This window comes from Nycticebus coucang, chromosome 3 (genome assembly GCF_027406575.1).
Source record: "Nycticebus coucang isolate mNycCou1 chromosome 3, mNycCou1.pri, whole genome shotgun sequence".
Lineage (NCBI taxonomy): Eukaryota > Metazoa > Chordata > Mammalia > Primates > Lorisidae > Nycticebus > Nycticebus coucang.
The window spans coordinates 16,701,817-16,721,290 of NC_069782.1; the positions used below are offsets into that span (position 1 = coordinate 16,701,817).

At 47.1% G+C, this 19,474-nt stretch overlaps 1 protein-coding gene across 3 annotated transcripts in view; it reads left to right on the plus strand.

Annotated features, from left to right (window-relative positions):
- The window catches only part of NUAK1 (NUAK family kinase 1), a 73,918-nt gene that overhangs the window by 7,064 nt on the left and 47,380 nt on the right, over positions 1-19,474 (plus strand). Inside the window, exon 1 of one of the 3 annotated variants that reach the window (XM_053585113.1) lies at positions 2,271-2,348. The exons of the other annotated variants lie outside the window; for them this stretch is intronic. The gene's annotated coding sequence lies outside the window, so the exon portion shown is untranslated. Of the gene's footprint in view, positions 1-2,270; positions 2,349-19,474 lie in introns of those variants that run through there. 3 annotated transcript variants of the gene reach the window in all.

Below are 19,474 nucleotides of genomic sequence, written 5' to 3' on the forward strand. Positions count from 1 at the left end.
CGATACTGCGGAGTGCAGGAATGAGAGGATCCCAGGCCTCAGAATAGGAGGGGCTGGGCCAGATGACCCACCCGTGAATGGAGTCTTGCTGAATTGATAAAATTCCCTGGAAACAGCCCAGGAGCAGCCAGATGTTGGCTTCATGGCGAGGCTCTTTGGTAAACTTTTAACTGCATGTTAAAATCAGGGCTGGGCAATTCCACTTCTAGTTTTCCCCAAGAGAAATGCAAATGTACGTCCACACAGAAACTTGTACACAATTGTTCATAGCTGCGTTCTTTATAAGACCCCCAGAGTGGAAGCAACCGATGAATGGATAAATAAAATGTTGCACATCCATTTTATTTATGGAATGTTATTTGTGATCTATTCCATAATTTTATTTTACGGTGTATGGAATCTCATGTATGGAATGTTATTCAGCAATAAAGAGCGATGAAGTACTTAATACGTGGCTGCAACGTGGATGAACCCCGAAAACATTGAGCTAAGTGAAAGGAGAGACTCATATTGTGTGATTCCATTCCCCTGTAAAGTCAGAATAGGCAAATAGTGCTGGAATTGAATGGAGAGGAGCTGCTAATGGATGTGGAGTTTTTTTGGTGGGGGGTGTGATAAAATGTTCTAAGGGCTGGGTACTGTAGCTCAGTAGTGAGAGCATAGGAGAGTGGGTTTAAATATCGCCTGGGCCTGCTTAACAAAAAAAGAAAAAAAAAAAGAAAAAGAAAACGTGAAATTTGCAGGACATAACTACAAATGGGATTCTACCTAATGAATTCAAATATTGTGACTTGGTTGTTAGTGCCCTCACATTAACTGGAAATAACAACAAAAGAAAGAAAGAAAGAAAAATGTTCTAAATTGATTGTGTGAGGACTGCACAACCCTGGAATAAACTGAACACCCCTGAATTAATGATATGTGAGTTTTATCTCAGTAAAGTTGTTACTGACAAAACCCATGGGACTTCAGGTAGAGAGTAAGGCTGGGGGTGGAAGCCCATGTCTCTCAGGCCTCCCAGAGCCCAGCCTGTGACTGGGCATCACTCTCACCGTCATTTTGTGCAGAAGCAGAGGGCAGTGTCCTGCTGACGGGGGCCAAAAGAGAGAGCCCCAGAACCAGGCCTTGCACATCCGTGTGCCAACCCAGTCCTTGACAGTTGTGTGACCTTGGGCTATTATGAATCTTAATCTCTGTTTGCTCAGAGGCAAGGCAAGGAATAATAGCTCTTGTGTTATGGATTGTCAAGAAGATTTCACAAGACGATGCAGCTAAGCCTTTCACCCAGTGCCGGCACATAGTAGGTGCACAGTGAGTGCAGCCAGGGCTATGGTAGTCTAAAAGGCACCCCTGTCTGGACTAGGAAAAGGCCTCCTCCAGGTGGAAGAGGCTGCTGCCCTGGCCTGAAGCGGCCCTGCAGGCTGGTGGCCCCATGAGAGCCATGTGGGCTGCATACCATTCACGCGCTCTGGGGCTAGTTGCGCTGTGCCTGTGTGACCTGATCTGTGTATCTCTATTTGGCAGCCCTAGTGGGGCTCTTCCTTCTTCTCTTCTTAGCTACCACTTGTCACTACTCTGTGGCTGAAAAGTCACTGTAAGAGAGACCAGCACACTTGCAAGTCAGGTAGTGTTGAATGTGCTGCCAGCACCGTGGTGCCGTTCAGAGAAGAAGATGACAAGTCCTGCCATTGAGATACTGAGAATTTATTTGGGAATAGGTAATGACTATATCTAGAATAATCGGAGCCATGCAGTAGTTTGATTACAGAAATGAAGTATTAAGGGAGAGATCAAGACTGTGGACTCAGACAGACGTGGGTTCAAGTTTTGTCCTGCTATTCAGGAGCTAGATGATTCTGGGAATGCTGCAGATTTTCTCTGGCTACCGTTGTCCTACCAAGTGAGATTGCCATCAGAAACAGGATTCGGAGTTTCCATGGCAGAGCCTGGGGCAGAGTAGGCTCTTGGAAAGTAGAGTGAGTTCCTTGGTTCCGGGAGAAATGCTAGCATGGAGGACTTGGCGATCTTCTTATCTTGGCTCATGGCTGTCCTTGCTTACGATCTTGCCATGGGTTGTGCGGGGACTGAAGTCTGAATGTGCCATGTCCTTCAGGGCTCCTGGTCTCCACTCCGCCCATTCCTTATTCTTCAGCCTCAGCCCTTCATGTGTTTCCTTCAGGGCACGTGAACAGTGGGGGTTGGATTATGCGTCTGTAGCCTTCCTCCCTTTCCTGCCCCATCAGGAAGGCCGCAGGGCAGCTGTCTGTTCCTCCCATTGCTGCAGCCTGGCCTGTCACCTGGTGCTAGCTGTGTCGTGGGTGCTTAGTGAGAACACCGGCAAGAAGGAGGTACTGGCAGTCCTGGCAAGGGAGAGTTCTGTGAGGGTGGGAGGAAGCAGGGAAGGCCCCCTGGGTTCTGTCCTCCTCCTTTCCTCTCTCTCCTCCCCAGCAGCACTGTGCACAGCAGCGGAGGGCCCTGCATCACCAGAGCAGGTGCCTGCCATCCATCGCCAGGTGTCTCTCAGTGGCAGCTCTGCACTGCGGCTGGAGAGCCCATCCCCAAACCCAGCTTCCATCCTTGGTGGCTGCTCCTGCAGGCAGTTCTTCTGAGCTCTGCAGCCTTCTCCGGCTGCTCTAGAGAGACCCCGAGATGATCAGCTCTGCAGAGCTGCAAGCTTTAGATGCAAAATGCATCTGCAGGGTTTTCAAAACATTTCTCCCTGGGTTGTAAATCAAGTACTCTGAGAATTATAAACCGGCTGGAGTGCTGAGTTAATGTACGTCTGGAAAAAACACCATCATGATTTGCCTTTTAAACCCGAGAAAAGAATTCTACTTCACTTACTTTCATTAGAGATACTGAGATTTCCAGTGGGAAGGAGCTAGGAGGAGGCTGCCCCGGGAGGGGCAGGGGATGGTGGTGGGGGGAGCTCAGGGCTCAACTTCCTTCCTTTTGGCTGAACAGCAGCTTCCTGTTTGAGAAAGGTACAGATGTACAGATGACTGTACTTTCTCCCAGTAGCTCCAACAGGGCTCCTTGCCCTTGTGTCTGTGTCAAGCTCCAATTATTCACGTGGCTCGAGGGCCACAAAGCGTTTGAGTGCAGCAGGTTGTGTGGAATCCTGGCTGGCTGCTGTTATTTCACTGTGACCTGGGCTCAGCTCCTGTGCGTTTCCCCCCAGCTGCCAAAGGACACTCACATCCAACCTCCTATAGATGGTGGAAGGGAAGCTGCCGGTCCAATCTATGAATAGAAAAGGGAGAATCTGAGGCCAGACTTGCTGGGTGTGCGAGCCCGCCACGAGCCTCCTGTGCAACCTCAAGATAGTTGCCTATGACTCCGTGTCTTCATCTACGAAATGGGAGGTGCTGCAAGGGTAGACGAGCTGTGTGTCAAGTTCTTAAGACGAGTATGTGTCCAGCAGTGAGCAGTCAGTGTTAGCCCGGGAAGTAGCCTGCCTGGAGACGGGCAGGAAGGGGTCTTGTCCATCTCTGTACCTCCTGCAGCCTGGGCACAGTGGGCTGCAAGCAGCAGGCGCCCCGGTGGTGAATGCCCTTGCTTCACCTGTAAATTGGGGGGCAGAGAAAAAAATGTCCTCAAAGATTCCTCCTGGCTCATAGGAGGAACATCCTAGGATTTGCTGAATGGAATTGGGGAAATGTAGACTTCATTTCCTATTGCTTGGTTTTTGGCAAGAGGGCTCCTTGTTAGGGAGAAGGGGGAGTATCTTCAGTTTTCAAAACTCCTTTCCAAGTGGAAGGAGAGTCTCCCTGCGGAGAGTGTCGGCCTGTCCAGCGTTGGGGAGGTTTTCTCACCTTCCCTGCTCTCTGGATCCGTGGGATGCATTCTTTTGTGCTCAAGGCAGCTGTGACTTTGTTTTTTTTTTACAGTTTTTGGCTGGGGCTGGGTTTGAACCTGCCACCTCTGGCATATGGGGCCGGCGCCCTCCTCCTTTGAGCTACAGGCGCTGCCCAGCTGTGACTTTCTTAAACACGTCAATGAGGCAGGTTCTAAACTAGAATCTATGTAGGATAGAAAAGAACCTTCCAGTTTTCTCATCTGTACAATGGGAGGTAATAGTAGAACTTGCCTCCTAGGTTTCCATAAGGATTCATGGTCAAAACATGTGCTGGGAACAGTGGCTGACCTGGAGCCAGTTCTCTGTCAATGTCAGTTCTTAATTGAGATTCAGAAGAGATCAAGCTTATGTTCTGCTGGGTGGCTCGGAGGGATCTTTGCTCTTTCCTTAGATGCGTAGATTTCAAGGGGGGCTTTACTTTTGGTTTCAGTGAGGCCAGATACTCATGGCTGCCTCTGCACTCAGCTGTGCATAAGGCTCTCCCTGTGGACACCATTTATTCTTCCCATGGCTTTAGCAGTGATTGAGGGGCCTTCAGCATCTGGGGAGAACTTGGCTTCTTGATCCTGGTGACAGGCAGGCTGGAGGCAAGACTCAGGGGAAGAGGAAAAGACTTAGGAGGGGCCCTCTCCCAGGAGAAGGGATGCTGTGGCAGTCCCACTCAAAAGACTTGATAAATATGTTTATTACAATTTGCTCCTTAAGGATGAACAAATAAAGCTAATCTCTATTGAGCACTTTATACTTGCCAGGCCCTGTGTTGAGGTTGTATCATCTCAGTGAACTTGTAGAACCATTCTAAGAGATAGATGCTATCGTGGTCCCCACTTGGCCCCAGTAGAAGACAAGACCCAGGAGCCACACGATTTGTAACTTGGGGTTGATGACCGGCATGTAACCCACATCTTCCTGAGCTCCAGCTGCCACCCCAGATTGCTTCCCAAGAAGAAAGAGAAATATCTCTGTCATTTTCTCTTCTGCTTCTCCCAGGTAGCAGGTTTAAAAATATTTATTTTAGGGTAGCACCTGTGGCTCAGTGAGTAGGGCGCTGGCCCCATATACCAAGGGTGGCGGGTTTGAACCCGTCCCCAGCCAAACTGCAACAACAACAACAAAAATAGCTGGGCGTAGTGGCGGGCACCTGTAGTCCCAGCTACTCAGGAGGCTAAGGCAAGAGAATCACCTAAGCACAAGAGCTAGAGGTTGCTGTGAGCTGTGATGCCACGGCACTCTACCGAGGGTGACAAAGTGAGACTCTGTCTCTAAAAAAACAAACAAAAATTTATTCAAATATTTGTTGAGCTCCTCCTTAGTGCTAGGCACTGGGGGAGACAATAGGCAATAAGATATTGCCCCAAAGGAGTTCACCCAGCTCTTCATTCTAGAATGTGCATTTAATCTTTACCATTTGTAAATTTTCAGTCTTTGTGGCCCATACTTATCTCTCCCTGCTGGTCCATTTAGGGAGAGTGATTTCCTGTTTTTTTTTGGCTTTAATCGCTCAGAATTTCATCACTTTGCATCAAACACTTCCATTATGCAGCCTTGGCTTTCTCAGTCTCAATCAGAAGAGATGCCGAAAAACTTTGAGACGCTCTCAGCAGTCCTTGAGGCAACATAATTACCTTGTGCAATTCTGAGTAGGTTTGAGAGTGAACTGAACTCTTCTCATCAATTAGAAGGAGTGGAGGAAAGAGGCTAATAGTCTATTTATCTGGTGAGCTCAGAGCCTAACACGTGAACATGTTTGGATGGAAAGACAGGCAGTGATGCGCTCACTCCAGGGAGAACCACAGTTTGCATATTTCCTCCTGGTTAATGGATATCTGTTTTTAGGCAGAATCAAGTGGAACACCCAGGGAGGGGTGGTGAATGACTGGGCGGACAGGCAGCTGGTAGCAGAAATCCTGGAGAGGAGAGGAGTGAAGTGGAGATCCCCACTTACTGGGGCTTCACTACCTGCTTGGTTGTTCAGGAAGGTTTAGAACAGAGGGGAGGATACTTCCCCGATAATCGTAACAGCAGGGAACATTTACTGACTGACGAGAGGGACCAGGCACTCCTCTAACTTCTCTACTTGCTTTCTTGCCTTTGAACCTGCGTTATTTTCACATTGATTTTGCAGATGAGGCAGCCGAGACAATGACTTTTCCGAAATCAGAGTGCCAGGATTTAGGGCTGGGCTGTCCGACAACAGGATTCATAACCACTGAGCTCCATGGCCTCTCCTGGGTACAGAACCTTGGAAGCTTCTGCAGCTCTCTGCTGTGGCTCTTCCTTGACCTAGCAGGAGAAGTCATCTCCATGCTTGTGAAAACAGCAGTTTGTTCCATGATCCCAGTGATTCTGTGTCTTATTCATTTACATCCGCCCAGTGCCTAGTTCAGTGCCTGGTGCACACAAGAAGGCAGTTAAATATTTGTTGGACGGCTGTGGAGTTTTTGGTGTCAGGGAGGGTTGTCAGGAGACTGGGGTGCTGGTCCCACCATTGACACAACTTAAGCTGTGTGACCTTGGGCAAGATAATGTCCTTTCCTTGGGTCTACCTAACTTCTCTGTAAGATGAGAGTTCAGGGCCAGGTTTTTGTTTTAGGATTCATTATTCATTCAGTGTATTTAGTGAGTGCCTGTTCTGTGTTAGACACTGCCCTGGGTAATGGGGATATAGAGAAGAGAAGATACAGGAGCTTTCCACTCCCTTGTAGCTTATGTCCTAACCCCTTCCAGAAACTGCATTTTCTGAGTCTTCATGCTTTGGCCCAGAAATTGCTTCAGAGCAGCAGTTGCTGAATTCTGCTCTGGTTGTCTCGCTCCAAGCTCCACGAGGGCAGACGTTTTTGTAAGTTTTGTTTAGTGATGTATCCTGATTTGCCTAGAACAGTGCTTGGCCGATAAATCTCATTGACATGTATGCGGGCATGACTGATGTGGTGGTATCTCTTTTGCGAATGAAATCTCAGGCTATAAAAGTTCTAGGGCTAAAGCCGAAGAAGAAAATTCAGGAGCCAACGTCTCATTTTCCAGGAAAAACACTGTCTTTCTACAGGCAAGATGCAGCTGAGATTGGAGGGTTTATTATCCCTGCTAGTTGAGGGATTTGGGAGTCAGGCGGGATCCCTTGCTTTTCATCTGATGATGCTTTTTGCAAACCGCAGAGAAAACAAAACAAAGACAAAAATCCCCCCCCCCTCCTTGCTTCAAGCAGTAAAAGCACTTGCTTCTTAAAACAGCTCATGAAGGAAGAAGTTATAACAAATATTTTGCATTTCTCTGGTGGCGGCAGAGACTGAATTCCTTTCAGCCCCACAATGAGTTCTAATTTTATGAAATGTTTGGATTAGCCACCAATTTTCCGGTGGAATTTAGGAGGCTTGTATTTGTACTTATGCTTGAAGCGAAGAAATCTCATAAAATCCATGCAGTGTCTCCGGCCCAGTGGGACGTTCTAGCCAAGGACAAAATGACCATCAGCAGAATGACGGGGAAGAAAGAGATCCCCCTGGCAGCTGTGGCCCGGCTTTGCAGGCGATGGTGTGATCTTGCACTGCAGTCTCTGGGGCTTGGCTGGGCTGCATACCATTTTCAACTGATCATGGGCTATAAAAATTCCAGCCCAAGCACAATGCCTTGTACCTGACCTTGTTCTTTCAATTCCCAGAGCCAGAGAACATTAGGGCATCTGGTAATTGGGTGAGAGGCATTTGATAGCACATGGAGCTCTCTGCTCCCCGCCTCATAGCTCCATTGCCTTGTGTTGTAAACATCTCTCTCTGTCTCTCTGCCTCTTAACCTGCACTGTCTAATACGGGCACACGTGGCTGTTGAAATTAACCATAATAAAATAAAATAGTCAGTTCCTGGGGTCGTACCACCCAAATTCTAATTGCCCAGTAGCTCCATGAGGCCAGTGGCCACCGCTGGATAGTGCAAAACAGATCATTTCTGTTATCATACAAAGTTCTATTGGGCAGAACTGGTGCCTGCTGTGGACACTGAGCTGAATGCGTGGGGACATGCTTGGCTCTTTGGCACTTGTTACGGCCTGTAGGTATCTCTGAGCAACCTTGTTCATCACGTTTGCTGTGTTGCCTGGTGTGTATGAAGCACCTTGTAATGAAAGGACCAATTTGTCTGATCCAGCATTGCTTTACATGTGCCTGACCCAGTTTAAAAAACATGGGATGACTGCTTCTCTGGTTGTAACCCCTGAACGCATTCATCTGATATTTGTTGAGCGTGGACTATGGGTTGGGCATTATGTGAATAATTAGCAAGCAGACATGGGTTCTCTAGTTAAGGAGCTTATTCAATCCAGTGGTTCTTAAAGTTTCAGGGACATATGAATCTCCTGGGTACCTGTTACACTGCACCATCCTTGGCGCACGCCCCAGAGATTCTGATTCAGCAAGGCTAGGGTAGGACTAAGGGGACACCTGGGAATCTTGCATTTCAATCAAGCAACTCAACTGAATGTGATGGGGGGTGGCCCATGCTCTGTACTTTGAGAAACACAGCTTTAGACTCTAGGAAGCTGGTTGCTGTATTCATCTGGGGACACACTTCCCCACTTTCTTCACTCTACACCTTCTCCTGCAATAAATGGAGGGCTCTTATTTTGGGCCTGAAGCTTGAGGTCTCTTTTCCTGCTGTCTTACTGTGGAGTAATAATCATGCAGTTACAGAGCAGAAGTTATGTGCCAGGCGAGAGTCTAAACATTCAGTCACTGACCTAAATGCATCTTCATGGTAACCCCAAGAGGAATGCACACTTACTATCTCCATTTGACAGGTGGATAAAGTGAGGCACAGGCGAGTCCCTTGCCCAGGTGTATACTCTTTGTAAGTGGAATTCAAAGCCTGATCTGCTGCAATTCTGCTGCTTCCAGCCCCCGATGTGAGCAGCTGCCTCCTAGGGAGCTTTTCATCCTTTTCTGCCAGTTGCTTGGAATCAAAGTTTAGGAATATCATGAAATAAAAATTTGTTTAGGGGATTAACATGTGCAGACGTTAGGCGCTGTATTGATCTCCAAATGTCCATCCCTGCCTTCAAGGAGCAAAATTACTTACACACATTAGCCTATATCACAAAATCCCAAGACCAGAGATGTTGGCGTGGACGTGGAGAAAAGGGAACACTTCTACACTGCTGGTGAGAATGCAAATTAATACATTCCTTTTGGAAAGATGTTTGGAGAACACTTAGAGATCTCAAACTAGACCTGCTATTCAATCCTACAATTCCTCTACTAGGTATATACCCAGAAGAGCAAAAATCACGTTATAACAAAGATATTTGTACCAGAATGTTTATTGCAGTCCAATTCATAATTGCTAAGTCATGGAAAAAGCCCAAGTGCCCATCGATCCACGATTGGATTAATAAATTGTGGTATATGTACACCATGGAATATTATGTAGCCTTAAAGAAAGATGGAGACTTTACCTCTTTCATGTTTACATGGATGGAGCTGGAACATATTCTTCTTAGTAAAGTATCTCAAGAATGGAAGAAAAAGTATCCAATGTACTCAGCCCTACTATGAAACTAATTTATGGCTTTCATATGAAAGCTATATCCCAGTTGTAACCCAAGAATATGGGGAAGAGGGGGAAGGGAGATGGGAGAATGGGCAGAGGAAGAGTAATTGGTAGGACCACACCTACGGTGCATGCTACAAGGGTACATGTGAAACTTACTAAATGTAGAATATAAATGTCTTGACACAATAACTAAGACAATGCCAGGAAGGCTATGTTAACCAGTGTGATGAAAGTATGTCGAATGGTCTATAAAACCAGTGTATGGTGGCCCATGATTGCATTAATGTACACAGCTATGATTTAACAATAATAAAAAAAATTTAAAAAAGTTGCTTACACACATTCCCTGGGGCCTGCGCAGGCATAAGACTAGCTCCTGGCGTGGTGGCGGAGACAGAGGCACCCGCAAAGACTTCCTGAGAAAGCGTCACATGGAGGGTAGGTTTTCTTCTAGATAGGACAAGCAAAGCAACTCTTAAAGACTGTTTTTCCCCACTTTGGCTGCTTGTTACTTAGTTTGTACATAGCCTTGTGGTTTCACGCAATTATTTTTTTTGTGTGTGTGTTTTGGGGTCCCCAACCCATTCTGTCAGCACTCTTGTTCATACCTGCTCTTCAGGAAGGGTGTGTGTGCCCCCCTCCATCCTTTTGTAACCATTTAGAAAGGCAGGAAACCTCCTAGAGTCGGGAGCTGCCCACAGCTCCCAGCCCTTCATGGGAGAACTTTTTTGAAAAGAGAAGAGTGAAAGGAAAGGGGTGGTTCCCACTTAGAGGCCACTGTGAGATATGTACCTTCCGTAGGACGCACTAAATGAGCAGTTTACGAGTTGTAACTCGTACCATCTTCACGTCTGTGTCATCCTCACTTCACACTTGAAGAAGGTGATGCTCAGAGAAGAGTAACAGCTGTGCTCAAGTAAGCAAGATAGCACCGGAGTTCAAAACTCAGGTCTGAGATCTCACCGTGGTGGCTCTCCCCACTCTACCACGGGCTCCCAGTCCTGGCTGAGCATTTAGAATAACCTGGGACATTTTTAAAACACCATGGGCTAACTACATGAGGCTGACTAGGGACCCAGGGGTCAGCATTTCAGAGGCCTCTATGGCTTTGTAATATACTGCTTGTGGCGAAAGCCACTGGCCAGAGCTTGCTGTCTGTCAGCAGAGGGTCAAGGGTCTGCACTCCCATCTGCACCTGGTCAAGCTCTGACCTTGCTCACAGGGAGGTGAGTCCCCTTCTCCCTCCTTGCCCCGTCTTCTTCTCCATGGGCCTGGTGGGTCCACAGCCCTTGCCCTGGACCTGGGCCAAGAGCTTCTGCTCTGTTGCATCATATCTGCCTGTAAATCGGCAGCCGGCTTGTTTTCTTCCTAGGCTCCAGTTGTAGTGACCTTTGCCTGTCTGTTTATCTCAGGGAAATAATTTCGCCCTGCAAAATCAATTCCCTGGGGGCTGCAGAAGTATACTCGGAGAGACTTCCGTGAGTGGGTTGACCTGAAATGGCCTCTCAAAAGAGACTCCAGCTGCTCCTTTTCTCCCAGATCCTTTTCTCTTTGCTCTGGACGTTGGCCTCTGAGCCTCATGGTTTGAAGGTCTCACTGTGCTCTCCCGACTCGCACACACCTCTGCATAAGGTCTAATTGTTAATGATGATAATAATAGAACGATAAGAACAGCCAGCACGTGGGGAGCATATAGTAAGGTTGGGCACAATCCTGGGCGTTTTCTATATGTTATCTCCTTGCATTTTGCCTTTTCTTGGCAACAATGAGCGTAAACCTGAGCCTGAAACTGGGCTTTTTATGCTTAGGAGGGGGCAATTACAATGGTGCCACCATTGTCTGGCCTTGGGGCAGAGTGAGGTGTTCCGTGGGCTGCCATGGGAGTGGGTAGTTGGCTGATTGAGTGAGTATAAGCAGAGAAAACTCAGATTCAGGTTGCTGTGAGTCTTGCTCAAGGGGCTGTAGAATATTGGTTAATGTGATGCTTCGGGTAAGTGGAAATACTAACTTTTTTTTTTTTTTGAGACAGAGTCTCACTATGTCCCCCTTGGTAGAGTGCTGTGGCATCACAGGTCACAGCAATCTCAAACTCTTAGGCTTAAGCAATTCTCTTGCCTCAGCCTCCCAAGTAGCTGGGACTACAGGCGCCCACCACAACATCCGGCTATTGTTGCAGTTGTCATTGTTGTTCTGTTGGCTTGGGCTGGATTCGAACCCTTCAGCCTCGGTGCATGTGTCTGGCGCCGTAACCACTGCACTACAGCTGGAAATACTAACTTATAATAGAGAGCTCTAAATACATTTGTCTAGGAATTTGAAGCTCACCCATTTAGGACCCAGTCCTCTTAAATATTGTAGGCATTTCTTAGGGAAATCTTTCTCGAGGGGGATGCAGACTTTCTTGCTTGTTTGAGACAAAGCACCTTGAAGGTAGTTGAAACTGTGTCTTGATGACTCTGATAACTTCTCCTGAGTGGTCCTTGGTGGTGTGCTATGAGGTTCTCATATCTGCTATTTATAGTTTGTCTATCTTTTCCCTCATCAACTTGCATTTCTTTTCTGTGACCTTTTTGAAAGATAAAATTCTTTTCCCTGTGGCAAAAATAGTGCCTGTTCAGTATTGAAAACTCAGCAGATGCAGAAAAGTTACAGACTGAGAGTCAAGTTACTTGTCGTGTCTTATTTCTATCAGTGAGGCTGTGTCTAGCGGCTTTCTAGTTCCATTTTCCCAGCTTCCCTGCGGATGTGCTGGGACTAAGCTGGTTAGAATCATGTCAGTAGGAAAACTGTGGGTGACCATCAGTGCCAGGGGATCAGTGCATGGATCCTGTGGAATTTCTTTGGTGGCTTTACTAAAGGTTTATTTCCTTTCCTCATGGAGCCTTCAGGGCTAAATGGGCCCTGATAGGGAATCTAGGAAGTTCTGCCTTCTCATGCAACAGGATGGGCCACCCTGGCAGCATCAGGGCCATTGGGGTCACTCAGTTAGTACGTAGATGGGCTGGGTCTCTTGACTCAAAGTCAAAGACATTTCCAACTTTGCTGCCTCTTACCTGTGTCTTCGATCATAGGTGAAGGGATAGGAATGGTTTTTGAATGAGGGATCTATTGCTATATTTCAATAACAGAAATCAAGAGATAATTGCCTTTAGCTCAATGGTTGTTCAAGTGACAGATTTTTTAACTTCTTTTTTGAGGGAGTAAGAAGCAGACTTAGTCTCCTTTTTGGCATGCCAGAGCCAGTCTCTGTTGGAACATCAGTCTTAGATTAATACTGAGATGGACTCAGGAACACACTTGAAAGCAACTTGCATTATTGTCCATACATAGCTTACATTTTATGACCTGCTTAAAGATGCAGGGAGCATAAATCTTGGGAAGAATGGTCTTATTTACTTGTTCGCCTTTTCTGCAGATGGGATGCTCACGTTGGAGCCGGCTGGCTTCAGATGTCTGCTCCAGGATATTTCAGCTGAACTGTATGAGTCCATTAAACAAATGTAAGAGTTTTGGGGAAAGAAGAGTTATGTCCGAGACCAAATGTTTTACATGGAGAACATCTGGGGAATATTGGTATTTGTGTGTACAATACATCAGAAAGCAGCTTGGCGGGGTTCCGCTGGATGTTTCTGGCCTGTGGTTGCTGGATCAGACAGTTTTGTTGTAAGGGAATGGTTCTTATGAAGTATTGCCATCCAGGCAATGCTTGATCCAGGAAGGAGTGTCCTTGTTTAGCCGCATACCCAAATTGTTCTGATTAGTTTCCCAACCAGACCTTCCACAACATTTGAACAATCCAATATCTGAGTTATTTTTTCCCCTAGGCTTAAACTCCAGAGAAAGGAAGCGTCACAATGCCAGGGCTAAGAATGTTTCTTCTTTACAGTGTGGTTCCATAGATTTGACAAAATGTGGAAACAGGTGTGGCCCAGCGGAAGCAGCATTGACCACAGAACCCAAGTACCTGGATGGAAACTTGGGTGTGGTTCTTAGGGCCTAAGGGCACTTGGGGAGTTTCTTTTCTCAGATGCACTTTTCCTCTCCAGCAAAATAACTAGTGTGTTTCATGGGGTGGTGGGAGAAATAAAGTGAGGTGGCATTGTTTACTTCTAAGTGAGAGGTCGTTTATACAACATACCCTTGCCTCCATGGGCTGTGGTCTTACCTACAAGTACAGAAGCAACATGGACCAGGCTGGAATCTGGGAAGTTTGTCTGAGTTCATCAACTGGGGCAGGTTGGTGGTAGTGGGTGCACAGGTAAGAAAGGAACAATTATTATAAAAATGAAGGCATGATATTCAGAGTTTTTGATTCAATTTAACTCAACAAATATGTATTTAGCGACAGTCTACTCTAATGCCATGAATGACCCTCCCTTTAGTTAGGCTGTATGTTTACTGGGTTTGAGATAGATGGACAGTGACTGGTAAATATTTTCTAGGTGTGAACATTATTTGGCAGAGAATATGATTGGACTTCCTGCACCTCTGTGCAGAGTGGGTCAAAGCAATCTTTACCGGATCCCTACCCACACAAGAGAGGCAAAATCCCACCATAATTTAATACAGCATTCTTGTGTTAGAGAAGTTACTGTAAAAGTTAGTACCTGAGTGGGTCCTGAAGATGGCTTTTTGACTAGCGCTGCTTCATGTACTAGACAAGTGAAATAGTCATAGGCGGTGGTTAAGTGTAAGGCCTGTGGTGTGAGAAGGGGACAACAGACACACTGCCCTGGCTCTTTTTTTTGGGGGGGGGACTATGGGAAAATAGCTGAGCCAAGTGAGACCTCGTTGCCCTGGCTCTTTTTTTCCGGAGGGGGGGGGACTATGGGAAAATAGCTGAGACAAGTGAGACCTCGTTCTAGCTTGAACTGATTCTTGCTTAGGAGTGTAAGATGCAGGGGTGGCAGTGGGAAGTGACATGTGGAAGGACTTCTCTGGTGGCCCCAGCTCTGCACGTGAACACTGGTTTGCCTGCATCTCACAGAAGGACACTTGCTGGGCGGGTCATCAGGTCTTAGAAAGAGCATCTTCTGGGCCAGCTTCAGAGTCATGTGCCCTCCTGTTGGCATGGGGTGTGTGTGAAGATTTTTGACTGATAGTCACTTTCAAACTATGTCCAGTGGGGCAGGAGGTGGTCCTTAGAGGGAAGTTAGGGTGCTCCTCAGAGGAGAAGGGTGAATGGGTGCCGGGCAAGGAGCCCCTGTGTCCACCGCCTTCTCCAGTTAGATTGGAGACAGCTAGACGGGCAGGTCTAGGTCACATTTGATAGGACAGTATCAATGCCTCATCCAGAGCAGATTTTCCAAAATTGCTTGCTGGGGAATTGACTCATTATCACATCATTTTGGGGACTTGCCTCCCAGACCCTCCAGTCCAATTCTGCCTTTGCCTAACTGCCTTAGCTGACCCCAGAGGGAGCAGAAAGGAACATAGAGAGATACTCTTCTGAAGATGAAAGTAGCTTAAATAGGGACTTAAAAAACTTGTTGTGGGGACAAGGCAGTACAGCCTAGGGTTGGCCATTGTGTCCAGATATTCTAATTCAATTCTTATTTATCAACTCCCACTCTGTGCCAGACACCATGCTGCTCCCCTTGTCAGTGTGTGCAGAGCTTAAGAGCATGGTTTTGGGTTATCAAGCCCCAGCTGTCCTATTTATTAGTTGTGTGCTCTCGGGCATGTTCCTTAACCTCCCACAGACTCAGTTTGTGTTCATTGCAAAAAAAAGGAGTTATAAGGTTTTTGCAAGAATTTAATGAGTGAGAGGTTGAGAGGTTTAATAGAAAGGTACCCAGTGCCTGGCGCATAGTCAGGACTTGATAACTGGTGATTGCTATGAAGACTGTTAGCTGTTATTGTGGGTCTTCCCCTGATCCCAGTGGAGTGGGCACTGCTTTTATCTCTAGTTGAAAGATGGGAAGTTCAGACTCAGTGATTTTGGGGACAAAAGGGGATTCAAAGCTTGGAAGACGAGCAAGTAAATGAAGACTCCACGGCAGGTGGCTGAGGTGTAGGTTGGGTGGAACCATCAGACGCCCCCCTATGGCTTTATGTTTGTTAAGGGTCTTTTTAAATACACAGGGTTCACTCCAGTAACAGCTTTTTTTTTCTCTGTATGTGTTGTAGCCGAGGCAGCTGCTCAGCACCGGAGATGCCGTAGTGAGTAAAACAGAAATGGTCTGTGTGCATGTGAAGCTTGCAAGTCATGGGGAGCGAGGTTAGCAGAGGGGACTGTCTGTGCATTAGGGGGGCTCAGTGCGGGGGTCAGGGTGTGTCTGCAGCAGATGGATTTGGAGGGGTTGGTCACCGGAAAAAGTTAGTTGCAGAAGACAGTCAGGGTGTGGAGGGGTCCCGGCAGAGAAAATGGCAAGGGCAAAAGTCCAGAGCCTTGGGTGCACTCCCCCACCCAGGTTGCTCCTTATGTCCCTGTGATGACCACAGATCCCTGTCCCCCATCTCCTCGAGGGTAGGGACTGAGTGCTGAGTACTGGATAAGCCCACCATACGACGGGGCTGCAGGAAGTGCCCAAATGGGACTGAGCGCGCTCCTTGGAGATCTGGCTGTCATTGTCTGGGGCTTCTCATTTGTAGCTGGAGGTGCTGTGCAACGAGCATCCTACATCCTGAGCACCCCACATCCCGGCAGGTCTGTGGATCACTAATTAGGGAGCTGACAAGCCTGCAGATGGATTTTGCAATAGGCTGTGGAGCAGGGACTGGCCTATTAACTCTGAATAATGGACAATGAGCGCATCCCTTGGAAGGAAAAGGATGCTTGCGAGGAGATGATGAATGAGGTCTCAGAGGCTCCTGTGTGCTCCCCAGAGGCTGAGGGAGACAGGCTGCAGCCTGCACCATTGTTCCCTCTGATCTGATAAGTCTGGGCACACCCTAATTGCTATAAATCAGTTTTCTGAATAAAAGAGATTCTGTCAGGATAAAAATAACTTCTGAAGACTCTTCTCTTTGACTTATCTGTAAAATCACCCATGATTAAAATATGAAATGAAACTCATAACCATGCCTCTTTTTTTTTGTTTGTGTTATATTTTGCCATCTTAAGAAGCTATTATCAAAACTTTTTTTTCTTTGTTCTGCTCACCTGGACCAACTAAATTCGATTGACTAATTTCTTCTCCCTTTTGGGAAACTAATTTTACTTCTTAGGGCTTTGTGTCCATTCCTGGCTCATTGTTCCTGAGGTTACTGATCCAGTAGAGCCCTGATGTTAATATATAAAAGCAATATTTGCAATGAATTAAGACATATGGAATATTATAATGGGAGATCACACATGTCTAAGCACCTTTATATATAAGCACATTTATACATGGATGATATGAAAGCAGCCTTCAGAAATTAGAGCAAGGTTTGCCTTGAGTTGGTTTGGAAAACAGCGTCCCTAGGATAGTGATGTGAGGATAGTCCCCGGTGTTAGGTGAAGGTAACAGCGTAAGGCACCAGGCTGTGAAACAAGTCATAATTTGCCAGTATCTGTCACTCACCATCTTGTTTTATTAATAATGCATCAGTTCTGGGGACTTTGCTGGGGCTGTAGCCTGCTTCCTTATATAAATGTTGAACCTTCTCTCTGGCAGTTTCAACCTTGCTGCTAGCTGTGCTTGGTATTAGGTTAGGCCTCTTTGCTCGGGGCGGTGATTCCTCACACGGTGGGACTCAGGACTCTTGTCATTTCATTGCTGCTGCTAACTTGGTGAACTTAGGCCTGTACTTGAACTTCCTTGGGACTCAGTTGCCTCATCTATAACACGAGACAGTTGGAATAGGATAATCTAAGGTCCTTACAGCAGCAGCATCCACTGATGATAATGGTGCTTCTTATGATTCTGCCCCGGTCTGATGTCTTCCCGCGTTCACCTTGCAGGGTTGGTACTATCTCATCCTCGTCTGCAGACGAGGAAGCTGAGTCTGTGGCATGACCACCTGAGTACTTTTTGTTTGTGGGAGGTGCCAAGTTGCAGTGACTGGTGACAAGCCAAGGCTCTGATGCTGGGTTTCTTAGCAGTTCTGGCTCAGGCTCTGCAGAGTTTGAAGGTTGATACATAAAAGTTGCACAACTTTAAGCTTATCCAAGTTGTGTTATAGACAGTGTTAGAGTGATCAGATGCTACCAGTTGATACTGTCCAACTTACACGTAACCTCAGCCCTGGGGCCCATCCCTTTCTCTCCCTTTCCAGGACAATTCTAACACGGAAGAAAAAACAGTTGCACTTTAGAATTCTGATTTCGTGTTGCATTTGGCTTTTGGAAACATGAAAGTCCAAAAATGAACAGCTGCTTGGCAACTCCAGTCTCAGCTAACCAGCTTTGCATTTTCAGCCTTTCTTTGAATTTGCTATTGCCTGTGTTAGCATCTCTTTGTTACCAGAGGCCTTTTCATGCCCCGGGTCATGTGCAGACTGTGAAGTCACCCATCCACAGCCAGCTTCAGTGGCCTTACATCATCTGCAGTCTCGCCTCGGGCTAGGACTGGGAAGATATCCTTTGGGAGCAAACTTTCCATTTGCCAGGAGTCAATTTAATTCAGGTCACCAAGCTACCTCAAGGAAGCGTGTTTTTAATTCCCTTGTATATAGATGGGCAGTTCATTAATTTTCATCGGTCGTCTGGTATGTATTTAATATGACTGTGTCATATTTAAGTTACAGAATAATGCTGTCAGGGCCATATTTGATCTGCTTTAAGATGACCATTCTCAAATCTCAAGCAGGATCACCTGGGCGGTTATAAAGATACCAGGTCCTCCCAACCTCTTACCACCTCAGCTCACTAGGTGTAAGGTGGGCCCAGGAATCTGCATTTTAACAGTTTCTTCCTCCTCTCAACACCCAACCAGGGGATCTGAAGCAGGTGACCTACTGGCCACTCCTTAACAGAAGTTGCTCAGACTCTGACTGTCCTTCTCGGCCTGGTTTGGGGCTCACTTCTGCCATGGCCACCCAGCACAGACTGTCCACTGACCTACTGTTGGCGGCTCCTTTGGTTCTTGCCCAGTCAGTTACAGCCACTTGTGTTTGCAACCCCTAACACCATGCAGAGTGTAAATCTGGCCTCGATTTCTTAGTCACTAATCCCACTTCCCTTGCGGCCTCACCACTCACAATAATGACATTCTTAGCTTAGTTCTTGAAGGGGGTTCGGGGGTGGGAGCAGGTACCAAAGAGCAAGGAATGACAATCCCTGCAGATGGAAATGTCCCAGCCGTCTCTGAGGTCCTTCTGAGCAGGCCCTGGCCTGATCAAGTACAAATCTGTTTTGCTGTTTAAATCCTGGAAATAGAATACATTTCTCATGGCAGAAGAGAAATCAGTATCATTGGAAGAATTGTCATCACTTTTATGGAGAGTTTTGGGAAATAGAGGATTGGGAATTGAGTTACAGAGGATTATATTTTCAGAACCTCTTACAAGATGAAAGGGCTGGTGGTGGCAAGTGGGGGATGCCATTCTTTGAAGGAAAAGCTCCTACTCACACCTGCCGCGGTTCCTGGCATCTGTGCCTCCCCTCAGAGCTCGCTAATACAGCACTTGGCTTCCAACCTGCTTCTGTCTGAACAAACATGATAACGACATGAATCAACAGGCCAACAAGAAAAGGAAGACAGGCCCATGGGCCCCGAGGCAGAGCTGGCTTGGGTCCCTCAAGGATCTCTTGCATCTTGGCAACTTGTTGGGATGTTATCCTGTGTTGGCCAGGTCTGTCCACAAAGAGCTGAGGGTCGTTTAATTAGTCAGGGGCTTTGGTGGCAAGATGGCCTCCCTGCTGGCATCGGGGCGGTGTCGTTGGCAGAGCCTTTCTGAGTAAAAGCTACTTGGTGATCCTGGGAGCACTGGGCCAGGATGGCCCTGGTGGAGCCATGCTTTGTACCATCTCCCAGACCAGAGCAGGACGCTGGCTGCAAGCTCGCCTTGGCTGTCTGTGTCTGCTGCAGGAGCCTCTGGGCCCCTCTGTAAGAACAGAGCCCCGAGCTGCCTCTGACTCTATGCCCTGCGGCTCCTGTGGAACGTGGTGTGTGAGATCACAGCTTGTGAATGGCAGGGACGTTGCCA